The sequence below is a fragment of the Cupressus sempervirens genome, chromosome 5 (genome assembly GCF_028749045.1).
Source record: "Cupressus sempervirens isolate cs-2001-9-10 chromosome 5, ASM2874904v1, whole genome shotgun sequence".
NCBI lineage: Eukaryota > Viridiplantae > Streptophyta > Pinopsida > Cupressales > Cupressaceae > Cupressus > Cupressus sempervirens.
In genome coordinates this window covers 341,622,593-341,636,711 of record NC_143122.1, presented here as the reverse complement: position 1 = coordinate 341,636,711, position 14,119 = coordinate 341,622,593, and positions in this window count along the sequence as shown.

Here is a 14,119-nt window from a genome sequence, read left to right as displayed (position 1 = left end):
TAATTACTACAAATTGTTCAATATGATTTTGATGATTTACCTTTTTTCCATTCTTATTTCCTTGCATCTTGATGATGCAATCTATTTTCTTCATATTGAATTTCAAAAGTTTAGCTACTTCCTCAGGCTTTGTGCATATTCTAGAAAATTATTGAGTAGACGTAAAGCACTTCTCACTTTTTGCCATGTTTTTCTCAAGCCAGTGACACTTTTTCTTAGACATATTTATAAATCTCTCCAACATGGATCCCAATATACAAAGTGCTATTCCTACTTGAGGAATTTTCTCAGATCCTTTTACCTCTTTTATGCAATTTTTTTCAATCTATGAAATTGTTCTATTTGCAAAGCTTTTCTATAGAAAAATTATCAAAGAATATATAAGATATGACAATCAATAACTGACTAGAGTAAACAATAGAGGAATAATACTATCTCTAGTTATTAGCTTCATATATTTCTAAAATGGAAATGGGAAAGGATATTTTTGTAGGAAACTTGCCAAAGTGTGTATCAAGCATCTCCAGAATTGTCTAACCATCATTGATATGAGATGCTACCATTGAACTATATCCTCTATCACTTTTCTCCCCTGACTGAATTAGACAACATTATATTTATATTTAGTATAGCTAATGTCCAATTTTTTAATGAGTTAAGCCATACATCTATTCAATATATTGATTGATAGAAGGTAGGTAGGCCTAGTAATTTTACATAAAGGGCTTTCTCTTGTCATCATTTCTCTTTTGTTGAAGGAGAAATAGTTGAACATTCCATGCTATCTTTAATATCTCCAACTAAATTCCATCTTGGGTTACAATTCTATCTTTACCCCACTTTTACAATTCATAGAAAATGAGGCATGGTCTCCTATAAACACCTCAATCTTTTCAAGGGTGGAGCATAAAGAGAATTTAAGCAAATTCTTTGTTGTTCAACTCCATTCATCTCCTCTAACAAGGAAGATAAACATAACCAGGATTTTTTCTATTCTTTTCCTTCTTTCCTCACCATAATATGGCCTAAACATTTTTTTCTTCCTATTGCTACTTGTTCTATGGCTCTGCTTCTCCTCAACAGTATTCTCAACATCAACAATCCATCTCTATTTCTTTGCCTCCCTCCCAACAAAGAGTTACTTCACATTCCCCCACCTCCTCACTTTCACAAGAACCCATTCCTAATATGATTGATTTTAGGAATTTCTTACACAATTTCAATGATATAAGTTAGATAAACACACTAATTTCATTTTTAGAAGAGCTTGTGAGGATCGCGATAAGTTATATGCACATATGTTTTATTTATGTAGTTCATATAACAAGTCTTTATTTCCTACTATAAATTTAAGGCTATACTTAATATAAATATTTTGTTGTCCAATGTAGTCAAGGGAGAAGAGTGATGGTAGATATAATGCAATGGTAGCATCTCATATCAATGATGGTTAGACAATCTTGGAGATGCTCGATACACACTCTAACAAGCATCCTATAATGGTACACTTTCCCATTTCTATTTTTTTGATGAATAGTCCTTTTCAATTAATAAAATTTACTAAGATTACAATTCACAAAAAAGGGCTAGGGGATACAGGATCACCCCGCGAATGAGTTCAATCGGCCAAAGACGGAGCAAACAACATGGCCGCAGCCAGCAACTATAAACTATTCATCAAAAAAAAAAAAATAACCTCATGCTGCCAAGGTAGTACAACAGAGGGAGGAGGATCATCTTTATCTGGAAATCCCCATGCATTAGTGGGATTGTAAGGTGGACTAGGAATAGTCCAGCCATTAGCAACATTTGCAGGATCTGGGGTAGTTGCAGTCTCTGCATCCTTCTTGTCTGGCCGCGGAGGAGAAATTGCCAAGGCCAGCCAGGGAAACTTGCCAGAGTGCGCTCGTCTAGGGGGAGGAGCCAGATACCAACAAGAAGCCCACCCAAGGGGGGGAGCCGGGGACCAACTAGCACCACCATATGGTGGGGAAGTGGAGCGGCGCCTCCAACTGCCATGACCACCGCTGGGAGAGCAATGGCGGGGACCATTGGAGAACCGCGTGTGAGAATGGTGGCCAGAGGACTGGCATCTAGAATGGCAACCGCGAGATGAGGAAGCATCAGTTGAGGCCTTTGGAGGCACTCTGGCAACGGTACAAGGAGCATTGCCCCAGTGGTTTAACAATTCTTGTAAGTGGGCAACCTCCAGTGCAACTTTATTAGCTTGCACCTGTATCTGCACAATGACATTGTTACAAATGCATGCCTTAGTGTACATTGCAATGTTAATATCCAAAAAATTGAGAGTGAATAAAACTACATTCCTATCTTTCCATAGAGAAAAAAAAATTTCCATCCTAAAGGTATGCCAAATCTGGGAAAACTTCTAAGGAAATCTGGGGGAATCACCCAGAAGGATCATGTGCCATGAAAAAGGTTCGGGACTGAAAGGCTTGAAAAATTCATGGATCCAGTGCCAATAATTCTGAGCACGTTTGCAAAACCAAAAAATATGCAAAGAGGACTCAGGTTGGCCATAGAAGGGGCATCTCGGATCAGGAACCCCAATGTGCTTGAGTCAAGGCCCCAGGGGAAGACCTTGGAAAGTAAGGCACCAAGCAAAGTGAGCAATCTTAGGTTCTATAATGGCACTCCAAATGGTGTCGAACCGTTTTCTCCATTAAGAAAGAAAAGATTGCAAATGCCATCGTTGATTAAGCATGTCTACCATTGGAAGGTGAGGTGAAAGCCATCTATATCCCATATTGGGCTTATAATTGGTAAGTGGAGTGGCAGGAAACCACTTCCAATCATACCACCAAGGTCGAATAGACTGAATCCCCACTTTATGAAGTAAGTGCATAGGGATGGAAGACAATAGAAGCTCATAAGTCTGACGATCGGTGCGAACAAGGTGGTATTGAACTTGCATATCCTCCCAAGACCTAAAATTCATGGTGACTCTTGAAAAAATATCCTTAGTAGTGCGAATGCCTCATTTATAGAAACGCGGAGCACTGGCACCTTGAGTCTTGGCAAGAGGAATACCCTGGAAGGAAAACAGGGGAGACCACCAAATGTTCTGTTGATTTAAGGACAACCCATTGTGGAACTCATTACCAGCCCAATGAAGCCAAGGTTTAACAGCTTCCCAGGCTTTCCAGATGCTCTTTATAATGAAGGAGCCCTATATGACCACTGGTTCTCGCATAGTGAGAAGGGTCTGAAAACCAATTCCCTTCTAGGCCGGTCTATTAGCAGGGAAGCTTGAAGAGATGAAATGTCTAACAAGAATTTTCTAGGCTTCATCTCCAGAAATAGCTCTGATAATCCATTTAGCATAGAGCGCAAGGCCCTACTTTCGAGTGGAAAGTAGGCTGAGACCCCCAGATTCCTTCAGGAGACAACAGAAATCCCAAGCAACTCTATGAAAACCATGATGGTCAGAACCAAAGGCCCAAAGAAAATCTCTGAGCAAACATTCTAATTTGAGGTATGAAGCTTTGGAGGGAGCCTAATAAGAAGAATAAAACACATGGGTGGCAGCCAAAATCTTAGAACAAATCAAGAATTTACCAGCAAGAGAAAGCGGCTTAGTGATCCAATAATCAAGCTTTTTGGTAATCTTTGTAAGCATGGCATTCCAAAGTCCCATAGGGGAAGCTTGGAAAGAAAAGGGAATACCAAGAAAGAGGAAAATTTCTCCATGAGTAACCCATTTCCATTGGTATTGGCTAAGCCAAGGTGGAGCTGGCAAAAAAGACTGTCGGTAACAGAGCATTTTATGCCATTGAATGACAGATCCAGAGGCTTGACAAAAAGTGTTAAGACAATCTAATGCATTTTTGATGTTTTCTTCATCCTCAAGAAGAGTGAGAAAAGAATAATCAAAAAAATGACCATTGACTAACTAGGAGGAAGAATTAGGCAAGGAAATGCCACGGACCAGCCCAGAAGACATAGAATGAGCAAGTAAATAACCAAAGCCTTCGGCAGCAAGGACATAAAGCGCAAGAGCTAACGGACAACCTTGTCTGATGGAACAAAAAAGTTCAAAAGCTTTAGATTGCAAATTATTGATGGTGATGCAAGCATTAGTGTCACCAAAGAGCATCTCCACGTATTGAAGGAAATTGGGACCAAAACCCAGAGCCTGAAGCATAGCCAAAATGAAAGGCCATTCAATACGATCATAGGCTTTAGCAAAATCTATCTTTAAAAAGATAGCATGCTGCTTGGACTTACGGGCCCATTCCATACCTTCTGAAATAGTAATGATGTTGTCAAGAATATACCTGGATTTGATGAAGCCAGTTTTTTCAGGTCGCACAAATAGAGGAAGCATATGGCGGATTTTGAGAGAGAGTGCCTTAGCAATGATCTTATAAGACACATTAAGGAGGGTGATGGGCCTCTAGTTGCAGATTTCCTCAGTATTGCCAGCTTTAGGTATGAATTTAATATTGCCTTTATTTATGATCATTCCTAAGCTTTTAGAATGGTATGCTTCAAGATAGACTTTGTGCAGATCAGGACCAATTTGCTCCCAAAGATGTTTGTAAAATTCACAGGAAAATCCATCACACCTAGGGGATTTGTCATCCACCATGGAGTAAGCTGCCTCTTTAAGGTCTTGGAGGGAAAGAAGTTGCTCACAGAAAGTGCATTGCTCAACCGCAAGGCAATTTGGAGTAACAAAAATACACTTTTTGAGAGCCTCCTCCTGAGCAATCAAATGGCCCTGCAAAGCAAAAATGTTCTCATAGTGAAGAACAAAAGCTTGCAGGATGTCTGGCAGATTGGAAAGAACCTCAGTTCCCTGTTTTATCTTTTTAATCCCAATATTGGTATGACAGGCTCATAGAGCTTGAAAGAACTCCTTTGAGGTTTTGTCACCAACCTCCAACCAGTGGAGATGGGCTTTGATTTGAGCTCCTTGGGCAGCATAGTTATCAGCAATTTTCTTTTCATGGTGAAGCTTGGCAAGATGAAGTTGTAGATCAACATCAAAAGGGTTGAAGGTGAGCACTTCAAAGGCTTTTTTGAGGGCAAGGGTGTTGGCTTCATAAGAACATTTTCTGAAAATTACCAGCTAATGCCCGTAGATGCACAAAAAATGTGTTGTTCTGGTAATGGCATCATTCCACCATTGAATCCATCCTCGATGGGAATGTAGACGTGGTTCCAAATTCTAGACACGTTGTATGTGGGAGATAGTGGAGGCATGCAATAGCACAAACGTGTTGAATAAGAATTGAGACTTAACCACTTTGGGGACAGCTGTTTGCCAAGAAATGCCAAAATAAATGGGATAGTGGTCTGACAACGTCACATCTGTCAGTGGAATGACAAGTAGATCACGATCTTCAGAAAAATAAAAAAAAAAGATTACGCCAAGATCATAGCACGATCAAGATGTTTCAATGTGCGATCAGGACCGACTCAAAAATTGGGCCAAGTGTGCCAAGCCCCATTATCATGACAGCGGCTAGTATTGGGATCAAAGAGGCCCAATTTATGATGCATGTGAAACTAGGCTTGTCTTTCCCCAGCTGTCCAATAGAAAGGTAGAATGCCATCTTTGTCAGAGGCCACTTCAACCATATTGAAGTCCCCACACGAGACCCAAGTAGCTGGCGGCAGGTTGTCAGCAAACCAAACCCACATTTTCACCCTTTCCACAACATCATTAGAGGCATAAACATTAATGACTCCAAAAGAATGATTGTTGATGGAAAGCAAAAGCCAAATAATACAATGTGTGGGGTCAGAACCGTGCAAAATAATAGTAGAATGAAGGCAAGGTGACATGAGAGTAACTACACCACCTCGGCTAGCTTCATGCTGAGAAGAAAACATGACACTATCCTGCCAAATGACACGGCATGCAACAGAAAGCATGAAACCAGAAATCTTAACTTCTTGCAGGCAAAGAAAATCTAAATTCTCAAGTCTATGATGAGTATCCCAGACATAGAATTTTCTGGGGAGGTCTGTAAGACCTCGAACATTCTAGGAGAGGAAGTTCATGAAAACTCTTCCATATCATCCTCGTCCTCAAGAGAGGAGTAACTACTCTGCAAAAAGGTAGAAACTGGGTGAAAGTCAGATGGGAAATCCTCTGGACTTATAGCCTGCGATTTGACCCCTAATATCTCTGCACGTCCAGGAGGACTACGAGAACGCCTTGTTGCTGGTGGTAATATGGAAGAGACTGCAAGAGGAGAATGAGCCCTACCCTAGGATGAGGTCCTGGCAGCTGCCTTAATCCCCTGCAAGCCAGCAAGGTTTGAAACCTGCAGAATCGAAACTGGCACAATAGGAGCTACTAGCATCTCCACGATAGCAGGCACTGATACTTCGATGGAAGTAGGAGGAATCATGGTTACAGTTGCATAGGATGGCTTGGGGACCAAAGGAGTCAAGGCAAGCTTGCCTTTGTGCCCAACAGTAACCCATTCTTCTTTTTTTCCTTCGACCTGCTTGACAAGCATCACTTTAGGCTAGGGTTTGACCCTAGGCGTGGTCAAAGGGTAGTCCCTGATCTTGTGTTTCACAGATTGGCACCTATAATAGGTGTTAGGTAGGTTCAAGTAAAGCACCTTCTGTGCGAAGGTTTGAGTGCCAATCTGGATTTCCATCGAATCCTTGAGATCTTTAGAATGATCAACTTCAATGCAAACACGCTACTGAGGGTGAGCATTAAAAAAAAATTCTGGCTCCTTGGTAACAACTTTGCCAAGGGCTTGGGCAATAGACTCAATAAAAGGCTAGCAGGGAAAGGGTAGACCTGGGAATTCAACCCAAACAGGAACCCTAAGCTTTTTATTGTCCGAGACAGAGAAGTCTTGGGACCATTTCTAAAATACAAGCAGAGAGGGACGCACAGACCAAGGGCCATTGGTTAAAACTGTGTCAACTTGTGACGGGTTAGCGAAGCAAAATAAAAAAAACCTTTGGTAAGGTTTTGCACAGCGTCAAGGCGGATGCCATGCAGGGTCCAGCTTTTGTTAACCCATTCTCTAAGCATAGCTTCAGGTGGGGTCCCACCAACAAAATACCCAATCAAGGTATGTTGTTCTAACCAGTCACATGCAACATCAAATTCTTGCAAAGGAAGGACAATATCAGGCTTACCTCGTGGAAAACCTTCAGGAAAAACTTGCGCGGGCGTTTGTTTGATGGTGGTGCCATGGCAGTCCAAAGCAATAGTGTGAACACTAGAAATAACTGGTTCACCGCTGGCCGGAGCCATTATATCCTAACCTGAAGCTCCCGTAGTAAATGCGGTATGACAAGTGCCGACAGAAGGGGAGTGCAAGCAAAAGGCCATATGCAAAAAAAACTGCAAGTTCGCATCAAAGCCTAAAGTATTGCTCACTAGAGCACGGAGAATGTTCTCCCATTTCTATTTCAAAACTATATGAAATTAATAACCAGTGATAGTATTATTCCTCTATCATTTAGTGTAGCGAATTATTGATTATCATATCTTATATTTGTTTTGATAATTTTTGTACAACAAAGCTTTGTGAATAGCACAATTTCAAAGATTGAAAAAGTTTGTGTGGAAAGGCTAAAAGGCTCTATGAAAAATTCTCAAGCATGAATAGAACTTTGTATGTTGGAATCTATGTTGGAGATATTTATAAAGTTGTCTAAGAAAAAGAGTGAGTACCTTGATGTTGGGATGCTTGACCAGTCTAATCTTAATGTATGACTTTTCATTTTTCTTGTAAGTACATTTAAAAGAGTTATTACATGACAAGTAGTTGGTAAAATGAATAGTGATAATGTTGTTATCATAGCTACAAGTCATGGAAGACTATGAGCAATAGTGGAGAAGGATAACCAAATAATGAGAAAAAAATAGATTTTCCTAGTTACAAAATGAAGTGATAGTGTAAACAAAATAGAAAATGGTGATAAGTGTTAGAGAAAAAGGCTAATTTAATTTCATTTATTAAATTACCTTTCCTCCCTTCTTAAGATTTCACTTTATGTTTTTTTTAGCTTTCTCTAATTATTTTATAATTATTAAATAGCTTTCACCTTTAGGTTACCCTTTGTAACTTATTGGGTTACCCTTTTTAGGTTTCAATCTCTTTTATAAGGATAGACCTCTTTGTAATAATGATCTCTTCAATCTCTTCTTCATCTGAATATATAATTTGCATGTTTTTTAGATCAAACCCTTGCATCTTCTTGTCTTTTTCTTCTCCATGACAAGTTTTTTGCATACAAGTATTCTTGGGCTTCATGGATTTGATTTGCACATTTTCTCAAATCCTACATGGTGTCAAAGCTAGATCTATTATAGCTTGTTTGATATTTGGAGAAAATGAGAGAACCAGGGTTTGGCAGATCATATCTAGTGTTTTTCAAGTATCCTAAGAAAATAGGGGGGTTACCAATTTTTGAAGTATTCTGTAGCCAAATAGACCTCACAGATGGATCCAAAAGATGTCAAAACCCCTGTTTCCATATAAAGCTTATCCATTTTGGACAACATTGACCCAGGAGGAAATTTTTTTTTGCTCGATATGGTTGTACAACCTCTACACGCACTCTGAGGCTGAATTTTTTGCAAAATTGCAAAAAAAAAATAAAAAGTAGATTTTTTGTGTGTGGTGGTTTAGGAAACCACCAATGATCATTGAGACTGCTAGCGGTTGGTGGTAACCGCCTACGATAAACTGTCGGCACTCTTGCTAACTGCAACGACTCCTGGTAACTGCCATCATTCCACAAACTACTAATGCCATTGACACCTCTTGCCCACTACCAAGGCCACCCAATGCTCCACCCACCTACACCCTAGCCGACACTCTATTAGTAGTGCGGTTTTTTATATTTTAAATTTTTAAAACTATTTTCTTCTTTAAAAAAATTATTTTATGCACTTCCAAAGGCCTTGTCGAATCCAAAAGATGCGCTAGAAAGCTAGTTCAAAGACAGAGACATTGGTTGAAGTTTTTTTTGGTTTTGATGTAGTTTGGTTGCCTAGTTTGGTAGTCAAAGCCAAATGTTCAATTGTCACTTCAGAGGGCATATCTTGAGCATCCCACATCCATTTTTTGAAAACATTATATTTTTAGAAAGCTGGTTCTATCTACTTTTTAGAAATAATGTAATTTCATCTAGATTCTACTCCATGCTCTTTCTATCATGGTTTTTTACCTTTTATCTCTATGATGGATATCTTGGTTATTTTGGGTCTAGGGAACGTTTTCTTAGAATGGGATCTCTTCTTTTGGGTTGTACTTTCTGTTGTATCAGCTTTTTCCCCTTTCTAATCATTGTTGATATCATTTGTAAGAATTTTTATGCAAACACACTGAGATAAAGTGCCACTCCTTACATTTTAGGATCTCTTTCATTATTGTGATTTATTGTACTCGCACTATATTATAAAGTTCCATGTGGGGGATAGTTGTTGCTATTTAGGCACTCTTCTTTTGTCAAGTGAGTGTCCCTTCCATGACATTATCCCCATGATGTGTCAATGACATGTGCCTTTATAGGTGTTTGTACCTCTTCCTCACTCTTGGTGTTCTTGGTTCTTTCTAGTTTATAGGAGATTTTTGGACCACTTTCTCAATTGCCTATCACCTCACCCTAATGTGCATTAAGGGGGGTTCTTTTGTTGTTACTAATTCTTCCTTGGTTCATTGGAGTGAGCTATGTATTCAATATTTGATCTTATGTACTAGGCGATTGTAGTAGCTAGATACCTATGCATTTAAGTGAGATGGATCATCTACCATATAGATACTTTTCTTTTCATTTTCAAAGGAGGTTCTTTAGAAAAATAGTTTCTTTTTAATAGAGTTTGTGGCTTCTTCATGCTTTAGTGGTTTTCTTCATGATCACTCTTTGTTCCTATTTTCTAGAATATTCCTCTAGTTGGAGGCTTCTGCAGTCCTTCACTAGATTTTTTGCTATCTCTTTTTGGAGTAGAGTTTTTCCCACTAGGTTTTGTCTATTTCTTTGTTTCATAGAGATTTTGTTGTGATTGGGTACCTCATTAGGCCTTTTTGTCGAAACCCAAGTTTGATTTTTGTATTGTTGCTCATCTTAGGGGGGTTGTTAGAGAAAAAGGCTAATTTCATTTCATTTATTAAATTACCTTTTCTCCCTTCTTAACATTTCACTTTATGTTTTTTTTAAGCTTTCTCTATTTAATAATTATTAAATAGCTTTCACCTTTAGGTTACCCTTTGTAATTTATTAGGTTACCCTTTTTGGGTTTTGATATGCTTTTATAAGGATTGATCTCTTTGTAATAATAATCTCTTCAATCTCTTCTTCATCTGAATATACAATTTGTATGTTTTTCAAATCAAACCCTTGCCTCTTCTTATCTTTTTCTTCTTTGTGACAAGTTTCTTGCATGCATGTATTCTTGGGCTTTGTGGATTTGATTTGTATGTTTTCTCAAATCTTACAATAAGTCATTGTTGTAGGACAACAACATCACATGAAGTTCATAGTTAAATGATAAAATGATTTCAAATAAGGGCATGTAAGTGATTCAAAGGAAACCCTGTTACACTAAGAGAAGTCAAAAAATAATAGAAAAGGTGTTTTGTTCAACACATTAAAATAAGTGAATGCTAATGATAAAACATAAACTATTTTATTAGAATCTGAAAAGAATTTACCTATCATAACTAATGCCACTTCTTGTTTCGGCTAAACTAATGAAATAAATGATTTCACATTGCATAATATGTTGGTTGGTTTTTAACTTATCCTTGGTGAAATCTAGCTTGCAAAGTTTCTATTGGTTCCTACATTGGATTTTTTTTGAATCCTTCTTTTTGATTGGTGAACCATATTTATTTTGCAACTCACTTAGCTTTTCCTTTATAGAAGCCTACCCTCCAAGATTTTAGAATTGAATTTAGGACTTGCCAAATATTTCTTCCTACAAAGATATGGTCTTTTTTCTATGGATCTGGTGATGATCCTTTTGAAAAAAATTCCAATTGGAAGAGTACTTGTGGGTGAATTTGTTGGAATTACAATAGGAAAGGTAAATACTGAGGGGGGTGGGGTGAATTAGTGCTTCAAACTTTAACCCATAAAAAATTCACCACATATCCATCTCACATATTCAATAAGTAAGCTAAAATACCATGTAATGCATATACATATAAAGTATGTAAATAAGTAAGTATTCACACATATATGACACAAGATATAATTACGCAAAAATGCTCCAATGAGAAGGTAAAAGTGGGGTGGGGATGACACCCACAAATCTTCACTACTACAGTAATAAAGTGTATCCAATGAAGGTTACAATGTTTGATCATGAAACATGATCTACCCTATAAAAGGTATATCCTATTAAAGGCTTGCAAAGAATGTTAGATCTCACCCTATTAAAGGATTTCAACATCCTATTAGAAGTGTTCCTAGTTAAAGGACTTCAAATTACAATTAAATAAGAACCTTGTTAAAAGATTTCAATATAGCCTTTTAGGACTAATATGTTAAGAGATTTAACTAATTCACTTGTTAGAATGTCTCAGCAATGATCCTACAATTAGCACTCTTTTTCTTGATGATAGATCACCGCTATCCTGTTGTGTACTTGATCCTTCTTGATCAAATGTCTCTTTGCTATTCATTGTTTCCTTCCTTTTTTCTCATTTTAATTGATTCTTCAATTCAATTCAGATCATAATGCCTTTTTCACCATGAATGTTTTAGTTTGAACATACAAAACTCTCCTTGATCATTCATTCATTCCCTCTCTCTACTTTTTTAGAAATTAGGGTTTGTCCTCCTTAAGAAGATCTAGGTGACTTAGGGTTAAGTATGAATCAACAACTATGATTCATCCATATTTTCACTTAAACCTTCCCTTTACTTGATTGGGTGCATGTGATACATAGGGATTCCCTATTAACATTTTTCCTTATCACCAAAATATCGTAATTAAATCCTTAAGTCAGACCAAAAATAGTGTGCATAACAATTTGTACCAATACAAACAACTATGACAAAAATATGTTACTCAGCATCTAAAGTCCCTAGTGCTCAACACTTACTGTGACTTTAATGTTGTCACTCGGTATTTGAATAACTTAGCATGCAATACTTGCTCAGCTCCTAAATCACTTGGCATATACTGTCTACTTAGTACTTGAGTGACTCGACACTCACTATTTAATTTACATGCTCAACATATTTTACTTGTTCAACATGAACTAAATAAATGACTTAAGTGTATAGAAACTCACTAGTCAAAACCAATATGACATTAATAATCTCCCTCTTTGAGATGAGTATCAAAAACACTCAATCATACATTAATACCCTTATTCTTATGAGCATAATATAAATGACTTCGACTTCTTTACAAACTTTCAAAATATCAAAATTTTGCAACATGATTTATACCTCAAAATCTTATATCTCCCCTTGAGTTATTTGATATATTTTGTACTATACTTTGTTTCAAAGTCTTTCTCTTCTCGAGTAGATGTGCCTCAACTAATACTCTTACTCTATTTTATGCTTTCTTTCTCTTACTCCCAATTTTCTTACTCTACTCTTTACTCCCCCTTTTCTCTAACTCCCCCTTTTTGACACTAATGTCAATGGGTTATACAATAATAGTGTGTTTGTCCAAAAAGGATTTATGGACCTCAAGTATAATTTTAAGATTTTCATCCCAATTATCACATGCTACCTCCAAAGATTTAATTTGGATGGCTAGCTGGGCAACAAGGTGACCTAAGCCATCTAATGTAGAAAGATTGGGGTCTTTCTTCATAAGTGTTTCTGCATAGTCTAGCTCCTTGTGTAAAATCTCCATGTGAGGAGTCAATGTAGACTTAATACTAATTATTTTAGCCCTTATGTTGGTTTCATCTTCTTTTAATGATGTTGATTGACTTTGGGATTACAAAAGGGTCCTAAAGTGTTAATCACTTTGAGCTGGAGTCATGGGCAATTTGGCACTAGATGACTACATTTGACATTCCAAGCTTAGAATGTGATTCCTTATCTCCTATTTGAATAGTTTAGGATTACACAATTTGGAGTATAGAAAGAAAATTTTCTCTAGTACCTTCTTCACACTATCTATCTTAGTTGCCAATGCAACCTATGTTAGTGCAATATCACTAGATATTTTCTCATTCACTTTATTTTGAAAATTCTTCTCATACCATTCTAACAATTAGACATTAGTATCTAGGTCTGTATCACTTACTCTTTCCACTATGTTGGTCAATTGTTCAATGATTCACTTCATTTCATATGGAGTAGGAAAACTGAATGCATCTAAGAAAATGTCTTTGATCTCAATGAAAGCTTGCTTCTAGCTATGCTCCCTTCTGAGTAGTTCTTGATGTTTCTTTGTTGCTAGGGTCTCTTGTAGTATGCCCATCTACTAAATTGTTATTTCTAAATCATCAAACTTAGGCAAAACAATTTCTTCATCTAGGCTAACATCTCCATAATGAATTAACTTGTATGCCTTAGATGAGCTAGGACTCAACACTGAGAATTGCAAAGGTATTGCATCTATGATTGACTTCTAAAAAGTTAGACTAGAATGAGTTCTAAAGTCTGGTAATGTAACCAATGCTTGGATTGCTACTAGCTCCTTTAGTTTGGGTGTCAAAATTGTCTCTTTAGGCTTGTCCTTTTCTATCTCTTTGAATTTCAATTGCATCTTGATCTTGTGCTCGAGGTGCATGCACATATACCTAACTCGTTTGACATCATGTTCCATCATTCATCGGTGTTTCCACCTTATCTTCTCCAACTATCTCAACCTTGTCTTTTTTAGGTTCTGGAACATTTTCTAAGACTTGAGTGCCTTCCATGTGTGTACTGATAGTGCATCCTGCTATCTCCTTCCTTTGATATACAACTAAAGGTTTTGAAGGTTGTATACTTGTGACTTGAGGAGTGATTGTAGGTATTTCTTGTGTGTTAACTTCCTCCCCTACAATCATAGTCTCTGACATCTAGATTTGATCAACACTTACCAATATAGGGTTGTCACATAATTTGGTCCGCAGTGTGGATTGGATAAATATCCTTTTCAAATTTTCCTCTATTATGGGATTGATATTCAGATTAGTAGGAT